This window comes from Sorex fumeus, unplaced genomic scaffold (assembly GCF_029834395.1).
Source record: "Sorex fumeus unplaced genomic scaffold, SorFum_2.1 ptg000054l, whole genome shotgun sequence".
In the NCBI taxonomy this organism is placed as follows: domain Eukaryota; kingdom Metazoa; phylum Chordata; class Mammalia; order Eulipotyphla; family Soricidae; genus Sorex; species Sorex fumeus.
The window spans coordinates 47,976,677-47,989,184 of record NW_026606111.1 but is presented as its reverse complement, the minus strand read 5'-3'; positions in this window follow the sequence as shown (position 1 = coordinate 47,989,184).

Sequence of the window (12,508 nt, the reverse complement as noted above, 5' to 3'; positions counted from 1 at the left end):
CACGTGTTAAACATAGCAGAGGATTTCACTTGATCACACAAGAAACAGAAAAGACCATTTAAAAAGTGATCACAAAATATTGCAAATTTATTTTCAAACCCTAGATTAGAATTATATTCATCAACCAGGAAAACGTTCTTCTCAATGTTTAATAAATGAGCACCAAAATCTAATAAATTATCTTTAATGTAGGAAAAATCATAATTCACAAATATGACAAAAATGTGTAATTAGACATGTGAGACTTGATTTTTCTATTTACTCTTAGGATCTAAAAACAGAAGTTCACTATTATCAAAATACTCTCATGTTAGGAAAAAAAAATCACATGAAATAATATTTGTAAAGATGACAAGCAGCTTTAACCTGGAACCTACTTACCACACAAATGAATTAAATCTCCTGATTCAAGTTAGAATATACCATTTTTTTATTTTAACAGACAGCGCGTATATGTACTTAAAAACCAGAAAGTAATAATAACATTGAAGATTCTGTGTCTTCCACCACCCTAGAGAAGCACTATTAGCTATTCATGGGAAGTATAATTTCTGAAGCATGTTTATTCTCAAATTGTCAAGTACCAAGTACTGTGTTCTAAGAGATAATAAGGGAAAAAACCAGCAAGGATGGCTTTCTGATAAACTGCTTTTCCTAATGGTACCCTATTCAAGGCATAATATCCTTTCTAGTCCTGGCATTTATTGAAGTATATTGCTTGGACTTGCCCTCAGTGTATTTATCTCAGCATATTTAATATATATTCTTTCTTTTTTGATTTAAAATCTTTGGTTCTCTTCAACATTCTTTCCAAACGTTTTCCCTTTCCTTTATACTTGACGTTCCTATTCTTTCTTTCTTTCTTTCTTTCTTTCTTTCTTTCTTTCTTTCCAATTTTATTGTCCCCCATATCGTCTTGGATACTATTGGTCAATTCTTGATGAAAGTGATCCCAAACTTTGTTACCTTTGAGGGCTTGCCACCCTACCGCTCAGCACTCCACACCTTTCCAATGCCCCATATTTTTTATTACCTGGTTTAAATAGAAAAATCAAAGGTCAATGATTATTACTATGTAATATCACTATATTTAAAATACTGAAGTATAAATACATGTGGAGAGACCATTACAGAGAACTCATGCTAGTGTATATTGACAGTTTTCAACAGCATCTATATTTTCTGTTTCTGTAAAAATACTGTCTCTGATTTACTTGTTTTCAATGGATATCATGTAAAATTTACTATTAATAGTAAAAAGAAACACAGAGAATCAACACTCATATATATGTGTGTGTGTTTGTGAATGTGTGTATTTGAGCTCCTAAGTATGTCTAAAATATAATGTAATCAATGAGGAAAAACACTTTGTATGTCAGAGAAAGTAAGTCAATGTCTAAAATCACACAGCAAATGTCAAAGTCAAGCTAAAATGAGGCTTATAAAATTCTACTTGAATACTTTCTTTCATTACTCCGTGCTGTTTTTACTTGACTGCTAAGTTTAGGTATAATAAATCCTTACCTGACATGGTCAGAGAAGAGGAAATACCGATGAAAGGTAGACGAGAAGAGGAAACGGTATGTCTGAGTACTGAAGCGGTTTAAGACCACAAGTGTTCAGTATAGACGACTGCTCACTGGTGAGTGGTCATTAGTCACTCGTCACTTACCATGATGATTCACATTTGTTTACAAACAACTGCATGGGACCCCCAAGATTCTACCAGTTGGTGGTTGGTTTGGTGGGAGAATGATGTCATAAAGTAGGCAGGTGAAAGGTAGAGGCTAGCCAATCAGGAGGTCAGAATCCCAAGAAGAAGACCGGATTGGATAGAAAGCGGGGGAGAATGAAGCATGCTAGGGAGATGGAATCCTACAAGACAGTTATAACAGTTTCACATTCCTCAGACTCTTGTTTTAGAAAAATACTCCTATTATACTCAAGAGCTTACATATCTCATTAACAAATCAAGAAAATTGCGAAATAATCATTTATATTGCACTGCTAAAGAAACAACATTTGGTACTACTAGTATATTTTAGATAACGATCACAGCACAGCGGGTCGGGCATTTGCCTTGAAGGAGGCCAGCCCTGATTCCGATTCCTCTGTCGGTCAAGCTACCCAGAGTATCTCGTCCACATAGCAAAAGCCTGGCAAGCTCCCCATGACCTATTCGATAGGCCAAAACCAGTGACAACAAGTCTCACAATTTGTTGTAAGATATTACTGGTTCCGCTCCAGCAAATGGAAGAACTGCTGGAGGACAGGGCTACAGTGCTCTGATTGAAAAAATGGTGGTTTCTTTCAATATGACAACACTTACTAGGATAAGTTGTAGATGAATCGAGATGTGTTAAAATGTAAATAAAATGAGAAGAAATAGTAAATGCACAGGTATCTTATTTGTACAAAACAAACAGTTGTTCTCAGTTTAAAACTGTAGAAGATAAAGAAAAACATACGCTCATTTGTCTCAAAATTTTACAATCTGAAAGAAAAGGACAAAAACCAAATTAAGTGATCAAAAAACAAGCAAAACCAACAAATACTGGCAATTAATATGATATATGATGGGCCAAGTATGAATGCTTTGAATAAATTTGTGCTTTAAAAAAAATCAGTATTTAGCTATTAAACTTGAATCGAAAAAATAAGCATAAACCATGATCATATAATCTCTATTGAAAGAAGTGTAAATGACTAGTAAACACAAGCACAATTTTCTTTTTTTTTTTAAATTTTTGTTTTGTTTTGTTTTATTAGTGAAAATCCGTGAGGTACAGTTATAGACTTCCAAGTTGTTGCGCTTGTGTTTCAGTTATACAGTGATCGATACGCATCCCACCACCAGTGCCCAATATCCATTCCCACCAATCCCAGTATCCCTCCCACCCCCCACCCCCCATCCCAGCCTGCCTCTTTGGTAGGGCACTCCCTTTTGTTCTGTCTCCCCCTTTGAGTGCTGTGGTCTGCAGAAGAGACATTGGGTGGCAATCCTGTTCGGTCCTTAGACTACTTTCAGCAGGCATCTCCCATCCTGGGCAGATCTTCCCAGCACCCTTTATTGTGTACTCCATTCTCTATCAGTGCTGCCTTTACCCCTAGACAGTGCAGCTGGCGTCTAAGCCATGGAGTGAACAACCTGGTATTTATCACAGCTGTTCTTGGGTGTTAGACTCTTATTTTGTTCCTTTATGTTACCCAGAAAAATGCAATCTTTCTATGTCTGTCCCTCTCTTTCTGACTCATTTCCCATAGCATAATATTTTCCATGTAGTACCATACAAGAGCAATTTTCAAGCTCACTAGTAGACAAAGAGCACAAATTAAAATGAGAAATTAAAATGTCCCCCCAAATTACAAATATTGAAAAATCAGGTGCTATCTTTCCCTAGCAGAGGTGCTAGAAAAAAGACCTTTTCAAGCTCTTTGATTGAGCATTAAATCTGTATAATAGTTAGACAATATATATTTTAAAGCAGTTTAATGTTCTTTAAGTCACTGTCACTGGCACTGTCCTCCCGTTGTTCATCGATTTTCTCGAGCGGCCCCAGTCAGGTCTCCAGTGTGAGACTTTGTTGTAAGTTAGCTTTTGTGTGTGTCTTTGGAAATTCAGGGATCAAACCCATAACCTCAGAAATGTGAGGCAAATACTTTATCACCGAGGCATATTTCCAACCACAGTTCATGACTTTGCCTTTGTTTCTATAGTGCGAAGAATAGAACCAAAGTTTCATACATGCAAGCCAAGTTCTTTTGTCCTGAGTGACATATCACGTCACAAGTAAGTTATATTTTAATAATTGATCTTAAGTAAACAATTACAAAAGTAGACAAATAGATATAGAGTTCACATCAATGTTATCTTCTCAGTAAACATTACAATTATAAAAGCTCAATTAACATTTTATACTAACTGAAATTGATTATTTAAAAATCATACTTATATATAGACTAATATAAATACATAATTGAATGACTCCAAAAAATGTACCTCCATTTTACTTATATGTTTATTGTGGTTCTATTTTCTTCTTAATATAGTTATCCCATGAACAATACAAATTTGCACTTCTGAGAGATATTTTTTCAATAATTATATTTTGAAAATTTTTGGATATTGGTATGGATGTAAAATAATTAAAGATGATCAATATATCCTAGAAATATAAAAAATTCTAAGGAAAATTATGCCATGCATGTATAAAATATATGCGGATAGTTTATTTGATTGAAACCCAGACTTAGTATAGGGGTTAAAGCACTTACCATGCACACAGTCAACCCAAATTAATGGCTGGCACCACCAGGAATGACCCTTGAGCACAGAGTCTGAAGTCCCAAGCAACACATACTATGGCCCAAATACCCCACAAAAATAAAATTATAAATTATCACTTACTATCATAAAATACAAATTTATTTTAAAGTCTATTATAAAATCCATTATAAGTTTTTAAATGTATCAAAATTCACAGATTGACAGGCCACACATATCAGTACTTGCAGACAATGGAATTAAATACTATTACAAAACCATCTTCTTGGTCAAGAGCAGACTATCTATTAAATTTGGGGGTTTTCAAACGTTATAGAGGAGTTAGCACCCTTAAGCTCTATGTTACTCAAGAATCAGTTATATGTTTTTCTTTTCTATTCTTCTTTTTATGTGGGGAGGGGACCGCACCCAGATGAGCTCTGGGCTCACTTCTGACTCTGTATCCAGAGATCACCCCTGGTGGGCTCAGGGTTCTGGGAATTGAACTCAGGTTAGCTGCATACAAGGTAAACACCCTCTATATGCTGCACTAGCTCTTTGGCCTATATGTTTCTTTTAGAAAATGAAATGTGAATAAAACATTTTTAATAATTAAAAATCATTTCTAATAAAACGTTTAATTAAAAAGTTTAATGCAGGCAAACACTGTTTTAATCATTAAAGTAAATTTAAAAATTAGAATAATACTTGGTAAAGCATAGAAACCTAGCAAGCAATAGGTGGTATATATCTTATTTACAAATTGGTAAATGTAACACATTGTCCTTTTCCATTTCAAGGATGAGAGGAATCCATATAGTAGATTTGTTCATGAACAATGCTATATTCTCTCCTGGATGCGTATTTAAAAATACTTGCCAATGTGCCTGTTTGTCAACGTTTTGAGTACTATAGTCCTCTTTGCTATTGTTAGATCTTTCTCTTGTTTCATTTTTACTTTATGTTCCAATTTTTTTTATTTTTAATTTCTAAATTTTTATTACTGAGACACCATGAGGTACAGTTGTAGACTTACAAATTTTTGTGCATGGGTTTCAATTATACAATGATAAAATACCCATCCCTCCCCCAGTGCCCATTTCCCAACACCAATGGGTCCCAGTATCGCTCCAATCCCCCATCCCCTCCTCCCACCCTGACTCTGTGGCAGGGCATTCCCCTTGGTTCTCTCTCTCCTTTTTAGGCATTGTGGTTTGCAAAAGAGGCATTGAGTGACAATCATGTTTGTTCTAATAGTCTATGTTCAGCATGCTCTCCCATCCTGGGAGGATCCTCCCAACACCCTTTATTTGGTGCTCCGTTCTCTATCTGAGCTGCCTTTTCTGCTAGCGAGTGTGGTTGGTCTCCAAGCTATGAAGAAAAATTCCTGACACTAACCTCGGCCACTCTTGGAGTTGGTCTCCTATTTTGTTATTTTATGTTCTCCTGGTGAATGCAATCTTGCCCTGTCTGTTCCTCTCTTTCTGACTCGTTTCGCTTAACATGATACTCTCTATATAGTACCACTTGTATGTAAATTTCATGACTTCATCTTTTCTAACCCCTACATAGTACTCCATTGTGGCAATGTACCAATGTTTCTTTAACCAGTCTTCATTTATGGGGCACTCAGGTTTTTCCCAGATTCTGGCTATCGTAAAGAGTGTGTGCAGCTCACTCTTATGGCTGGGGACACAACAGGGGTTTTGCTTCTGACTGCTTTAATATGGGAATTTTTGAAATTTTGAAATTGCCCTCTCTGAAAGTTTTGTTGCTCAAGCAGTGAGGTTTCTGTCAGAATGCCTGTTTCGTCAGAAATCTCTATAATTTTTCATTTGAAATCTTATTTTTTCCTTAAAATGTTTAAATTAAATGCACAATTACACAGATACACAGCTACAAAGTTGTGATTGAGTTTCCATCATAGTGTTCCAACACCCATTCCTTCATGACAGTGTACATTTCCAACCACTAATGTCCCCATTTTCCCTCCTGCCACCCACCCCCAGCCAGCCTCTGTGATCGATGGCAGACTCTTTTCTTCTCTCTTTGACTCTGTCTATCTCTCTCTCTCTCTCTGTCTGTCTCTGTGTCTGTATGTCTCGCTGTCTGTCTCTTTCTCCTGTTCCCCCCATTCTTTCCTTTTGCACATTATGGTTTGCAATACAGGTACTGAAAGATTATCATGCTTATCCTTTTCCTCCTTTCAGCACTCAGTTCTTTATGTGACCTTCATTTTAAATCCCAAGCCATTTTCAGATTGGTTAGAAACCCTAAATCAATTTCTGAAATAAAAATGCACCAAACCCATCCAAGAGACCCTGCTGCTGAGCTGCTCTTCCTGCCTGAAGACGTCTCTCTAGCTTCTTGAAAGAACAGCATGCATCCTGGGAGGATCCTCCCAACACCCATTATTTGGTGGTCCCGTTTCTATCAAAAAAATAATAAAAAATAAAAAATACAAGAACAATCCGTTTTGATTCACTTGAAATATGGAAATTCTGAATTTCCCGAGTAAGAGATTTTCCCTGGCTTAACTGAGAGGATTAAAAAGTAAACTGCATAAAATAGCTTTGTAATAGCCCATCTTATGGTGATTCAATTAAAAAATAAATGAATAAAATATAAATTACTCATAAAGATTAAAATTGCCACACCAAATACATGCACCTTGATTTGATACAGATAACTCACATTTGAAAATAGAGAGAGAAGGACTAAAACAAAGTGAAAAAAGCAAATGACTCCTTAGGAGGTCATATATATAGTAATTAATATGGGAGGAGCTAGTGCTGGAACATACGAAAAGGTATTTATGATTCAAGGATTCACACCCAGAGATGTTATTGCAAAATTATGAAAATATATATAACTATTTCACAATACCCACAACCATGTATGGTGAGACTCTAAATTAGATATCAATTATTTATTCACACAGATGTATGTATTCATATGCCTATCATATGCACAAGTGAGATCAACGGAAATAATTCTTAGCACTGACATCCTTGGACACTTAAGTAGTAATCACGATTTTATGATTAAGTTTTTATGATTTCATTGGCAGTGTTTGATTCCTTAACCAAACTTGAATGTCTTTAAAAGTCCAAATACAGAAATATTAATTAATTTTCAATTTAATATAAAAAATGCTGAATTTACATGTTAAACAGAGATGGATGTCTTTTTCAATAGTCTCTTTTGGACACTTTCTTTTACTTGTTTTATTAAGAACTGAATGTGGTACCCTATAATCACTAATTCCATCCCTAGTGCTCGCTATTCTACTTCTACTAATCAAAACAAACTTCATTTTAGACCTAGTTTTCAGTAATCTCAACTAAATATTATAGTAAATAGTAAGTCTGATCAAATAATTCTGTTATACAGCAGGTGTTTAAGATGCTTACACAAGTGACAAGAATATTGAGAAAGAAATGAACACTCCAAATTGTCATTGAATTATGCAAAGAATACATGTTGTAATTGACCATATAAAAGAAAGAAAATTAAAGTAAATTCCTTGGTAAGTTCTGGTAGTCTTGCAACCATGTTGCCCATGTGGTAATCAGCTAATTAAGTCTTCCTTAATTTGGATGTTCCTTTTTCACATCCCTGATATCACTATTTTCCTCTCAGATCCCATTCCCAGTAAATCATGTGCTCACCAGATCTTGTTGTTTCAAGCTTTGTTTTCAGAGGAACCCAAATGTCAAGTCCTTCCTTCTGCACTTATTGTCTCTTTTCCCATCATTTCAGACTTTTCTCCCAGCATTTTTTCCACATTGTATACAACTTTCCTTCAAGGGAGTTGAAGCTTGTTAATTTTGAGAGTTTACTGGGATCATTTTCCTTTAGCCATACATGAAAGGTAGCAAAACACTTTTCAAATTTTTCTGTTCCCAGCCAGTCAACTACCCTTTCCTGGGAAAATTTGTTAGCAGTTTATTCTCAAGTGTGTCAGAAACTGTATTCGTTTTCCTCCATTTCCAAAAAAGTAGTTACTGGTACCAAGCAGACTTAATTAAATATATGTTCCTGTTAACCCACTTGCATTTGGGATCCATGTGAACACCTTTCACCTGGCTTTTATGAAAGGTGGTCATCCAGTTTGCTTTTCTGGTGGCATTCTGTTTCTCATTATTCCTCTCCACAGCTAAGTAACGTGAAAATACCAACCTTAGTAAATGGTATGATTGAAAGCTCCAGAAGGAATGCCAGCCCTTTCAGCTATCTCGGTCTTATATGTAACCTGTTCTTTGGAACCTATCTTGTTTTCATATTTTTGTTTTGCTTAACATTTCTGAAAAACATATTAATGTGATTAAAACACATCTACCAACTCTCCTATGATGATCACCAGCTGTCCAGTTCCCTACCTTTCCCGGTTTCCTTGCCATCCATCCATCACCCCATTAACTCTCCCAGGACCATCTCTTTCCACCACCACCTTCCAGGCTCAAGGTTAAGCGGTACCAACCGCTTTGGTCGTGGTGACCTAGAGCGCATGTCTTAGTCCAGTACATCCCCCAAGGCAGCCCCAATGACACTGATAACGTTGGTTCTTGTGTGAGCTGCAGTTAACAGCGATGTTTAGAGAAGGCTACAGGCACCAGGAACCATGGAAGACCACAGAGCAGCCCCTCAAGGTAATATAATTTGAGCTCCCCCTGCCAGAAATGTCCAGATGCCATTGCCTGAAAGCAGGCTTTCCCACAGCGGGGAGTTTACAAATGCAAAGACTTACAGAGGCAATGGACCTCATTGTTGATACTAGCTAGCAAAGTGTCACCGTGATAGCGACTCTGAATATTGTTAGGAATAAGGGAAATGGTGCAGCTAGGGATGCTGAACAGAGGGCCAGAGGACATGGTGACTTATCTTTGCATCTCCCAGGAGCTCATCTTCAGGCTTCATGCTGCAACAGTTCTCTTGGCTTGGTCCCTGTTAAGAGTCATCCTTGAATGACTCTGAGGCCATTGACCACTCATCTGGAAGGTTCATTCCCCAGTCTATGTGTTCACAACCCCCAGCCATCATTTATGATTAGACCACCCGAAACTTTTAGAGATGTGTCTCAAATTTCGTTATTTTCCAAAAGTGGCCATGAGGCATAAACACAGACTCCATGAAAGAATTTTAACTTTATTTCCGGTCACTTTTGACTCATCTTTCTTCTTTAGCCTATTCCGAATTTTTTCTTTTAATCCTAATCCCCAGACTCTCCCATTTCTCCCATTTTTTTTTTGGAGGACACCAGGGATGGGACATACTTGACTGTGCTCTGGTCTTACTCCTGGCTCTGCGCTCAAGTTTCACATCTGGTGGTTCTCTGAGGACCATAAAGGATTGCAAGAATTGAACTGGGTCCTTCTTGCGTGCAGAGAAAATGCCCTGTCAGCAATACTGTTCCTCTGACTCTACCCCACTATTCATCAGGCCCATGCAATTTCTCCTCTTATGGGTTTATAACCCTGTACCAAGTTTATCTTTCTCAGAGTCTTGTGTATTCCCCCTTTGTCCTCTCCATAACTCTATAACTTCCCCTGAGCTGCCTCAGGTGTCCCCTTCTGGAGGGTGTCCAGTTCTGCAGGAAAACCCGGGGAGCTGCGGGTGAGGAGTGGTGAACCTGGCTTGTGCTCCCCCTACCCAGCTGGAGGGGAGGCGCTGATTAGGTGATGGACAGTCCCAAGGAGCTGCTGCAGGTGTTCCCCGCAGTTGTCCCCCTGTGGAGGGTGTCGAGTTCAGCGGGAAAAAGCACGGGGCTCTTGTTTTATTTATACTTTATGTTCCAATCTTAATGGTATCACCAGCCACTCAGTCAACCTAGCTAAACCCTAAAGTCTCTATCACTTTCTCCTGCACGAGTCTCTGCTTTCTGACAAAAGGGAGGACCTCAGAATGCTGACATAAATCTAATACCCAGGGCCGCAAGAGATAGTGTAGTGCTTATGAAACTTGTCTCACATGCACTCAATTTGACTCCCAGCGCCACATGATTGCCAGAGTCTCAAAGGCTGCATAGACTCAGAGGACCCCAAGCACCATGGCCACGTTTTCTGAAAATTGTCTGTAGTGCCCCCACACCTCCTGAGCATTGCTTTACAGACTCTCCCAGAAACCAAAAAATATGTAATGCTCCAGAAACATGTACTTGTCTTAAAAAGGGAGCCTCAGTTGAGGTGAGGTTCACAAGGAAATATTGCATGAAAACATAAATCAAAGAGCAGGGGAGACAGTGTAAATCATGTGAGTACAGATCATATATTTGGTGAAATGTGTTAAGATTCAGATGCCCTAGTCTTCGCACCAGGGATATTCCTTCAAAAATGCCCCAATATACTGGAAAGGTTCTAGAACATTAGATGACTGAAACTCAATTATGAGCAACTTTGTAACTGTGTATCTCTTAGTGATTCTAATCGTTAAAGTAAATTTTAAATATACCCATCAAAGTAACCTTTTTACCACTAAATGGGAAAGATACTTTCTAATACTTATCCTCACCAAAAGCTCAACAGAGTGTGACACTTGCCAGGAAATGTCCTCCCTTGCATTTTTCTCATGATACTTTTAGTACTTCACTCTTCTGTTTCTTCCCTTTTCTCATGCCAAATCTTCCCATCTCCCTTGCAAGCTCCTGAAACATTATCCATTCAACATTGATGCACTTTGCCACTGCTCCTCTTGGCGTCTTGTCCACGAACTGATTCTAAAACATAACATAGCTGCAATTACAGTATTCATGCCAAAGACAGTCATTGATATATCTTTGGGTTTAGCTTTCTACAAGCTATTGGCACACAGGTGAGTAACATTTTTTTCCTACAGAGAACACAAAAATAGTTATGCTGGGTTTTAAAGTTACATCAGTATTTTTAATGATTTATTGAATATCTGTGATATAGACCATTACAAATCTATTCATAATTTGCTTCCAGTCATACAACGATCCAACTTCCATCCTTCCTCTAGTGTACATTTACCAAAACCAATATTCCTGGTTCCCTAAAACCATCCCCCAACAAACTACCCCAACCCCCAGCCTGTCTCTATGGCAGGATCTTTAATTCTTTCTCTTTGTCTCCTTTTTATTTTGTGCATTAAGGGTCTCATAAAGGTACTAAGAGGTCATCATGTTTGTTCAAGGAATTTAGCATTTTTATCAGGAAGGTAAGCCTGGAGTAGCTTTGAGGTATGGAAATGACTGCTGAGGCTTCCATAAGTACAGGGAAGTGGGTGTGGGATGCCCATCCTGCCCAGAGAAAGCCTGGAGATTTCAGTCACAAAACACACATATCCGAATTTTCAGCTGTTATGTTTCAGGGAGAGCCATCCTGAGACGGTGGAAACCAGAGGAGGGCATGGTGGCGATTTTGTATTGTGGGAGAAAGTGGCTGCACTGGGTTCTGGTTGGGTGGGCACCAAACTAAACTGCTTCCCTCCGATTTACCCTAGTGTCTTCAGCCTTTTGCAGTTCCAAGGTTAACTGTGGCTGTTGATATCTTCGAGATTTGTCTATGGGTCTCTGAAACAAGACCAATCCATTAGCTTGTATAGCTGAGCCAGGGGTAGGTTTGTGAACATGGCCCCCACATATCTTTCGGGAGTTTAATTTCTCGGGAAACGTAGTCCTGAGTTGTTGGGAGCCAGCCAGAGGCACAGTGGCGATTTGAGGTTATCAGGAAGCATGAAGACACCATCAGACTATTGATGCACTCACCTGAGGGTACAGGTTGACTTCCTGCAGGCACTGCACAACCAGACTAACAAATATTCATTGAATGAATGAACGAATAATCAACATTTTCAAAATGTGTCTCTTTATTGCATTTTAGAAGGGTAACTTCTAACAGGAAAACAATCTTCATGGTATAATCAAGACCTACGATTTATTTTTAATATATTTAATAAAAGCTACACATTTTGGAAATTTATACAAAGAAATTCTTTTAAATTATCTGTCTTCATAATTTACTTGTAAATTACTAAGATATCACTGTTTCTTCCACCGTTCTTAGCATAGAAATTTACAGACAGAATGTGCTAAGTAAAAATTCATTTTGGCTCTTCTGTTCAATGTAGTACTGGAAGTACTTGGAAGAGAAAATAGATAAGAAAAAGATATTAAGGGTTTTTCATGTATGAAAGGTAGAAATAATCTCTCACTATTCACAGAAGATATCATACAATATTTAGAGAATACTAAAATCTCTGCGAAAAAACTCCTAGAGGCAATAG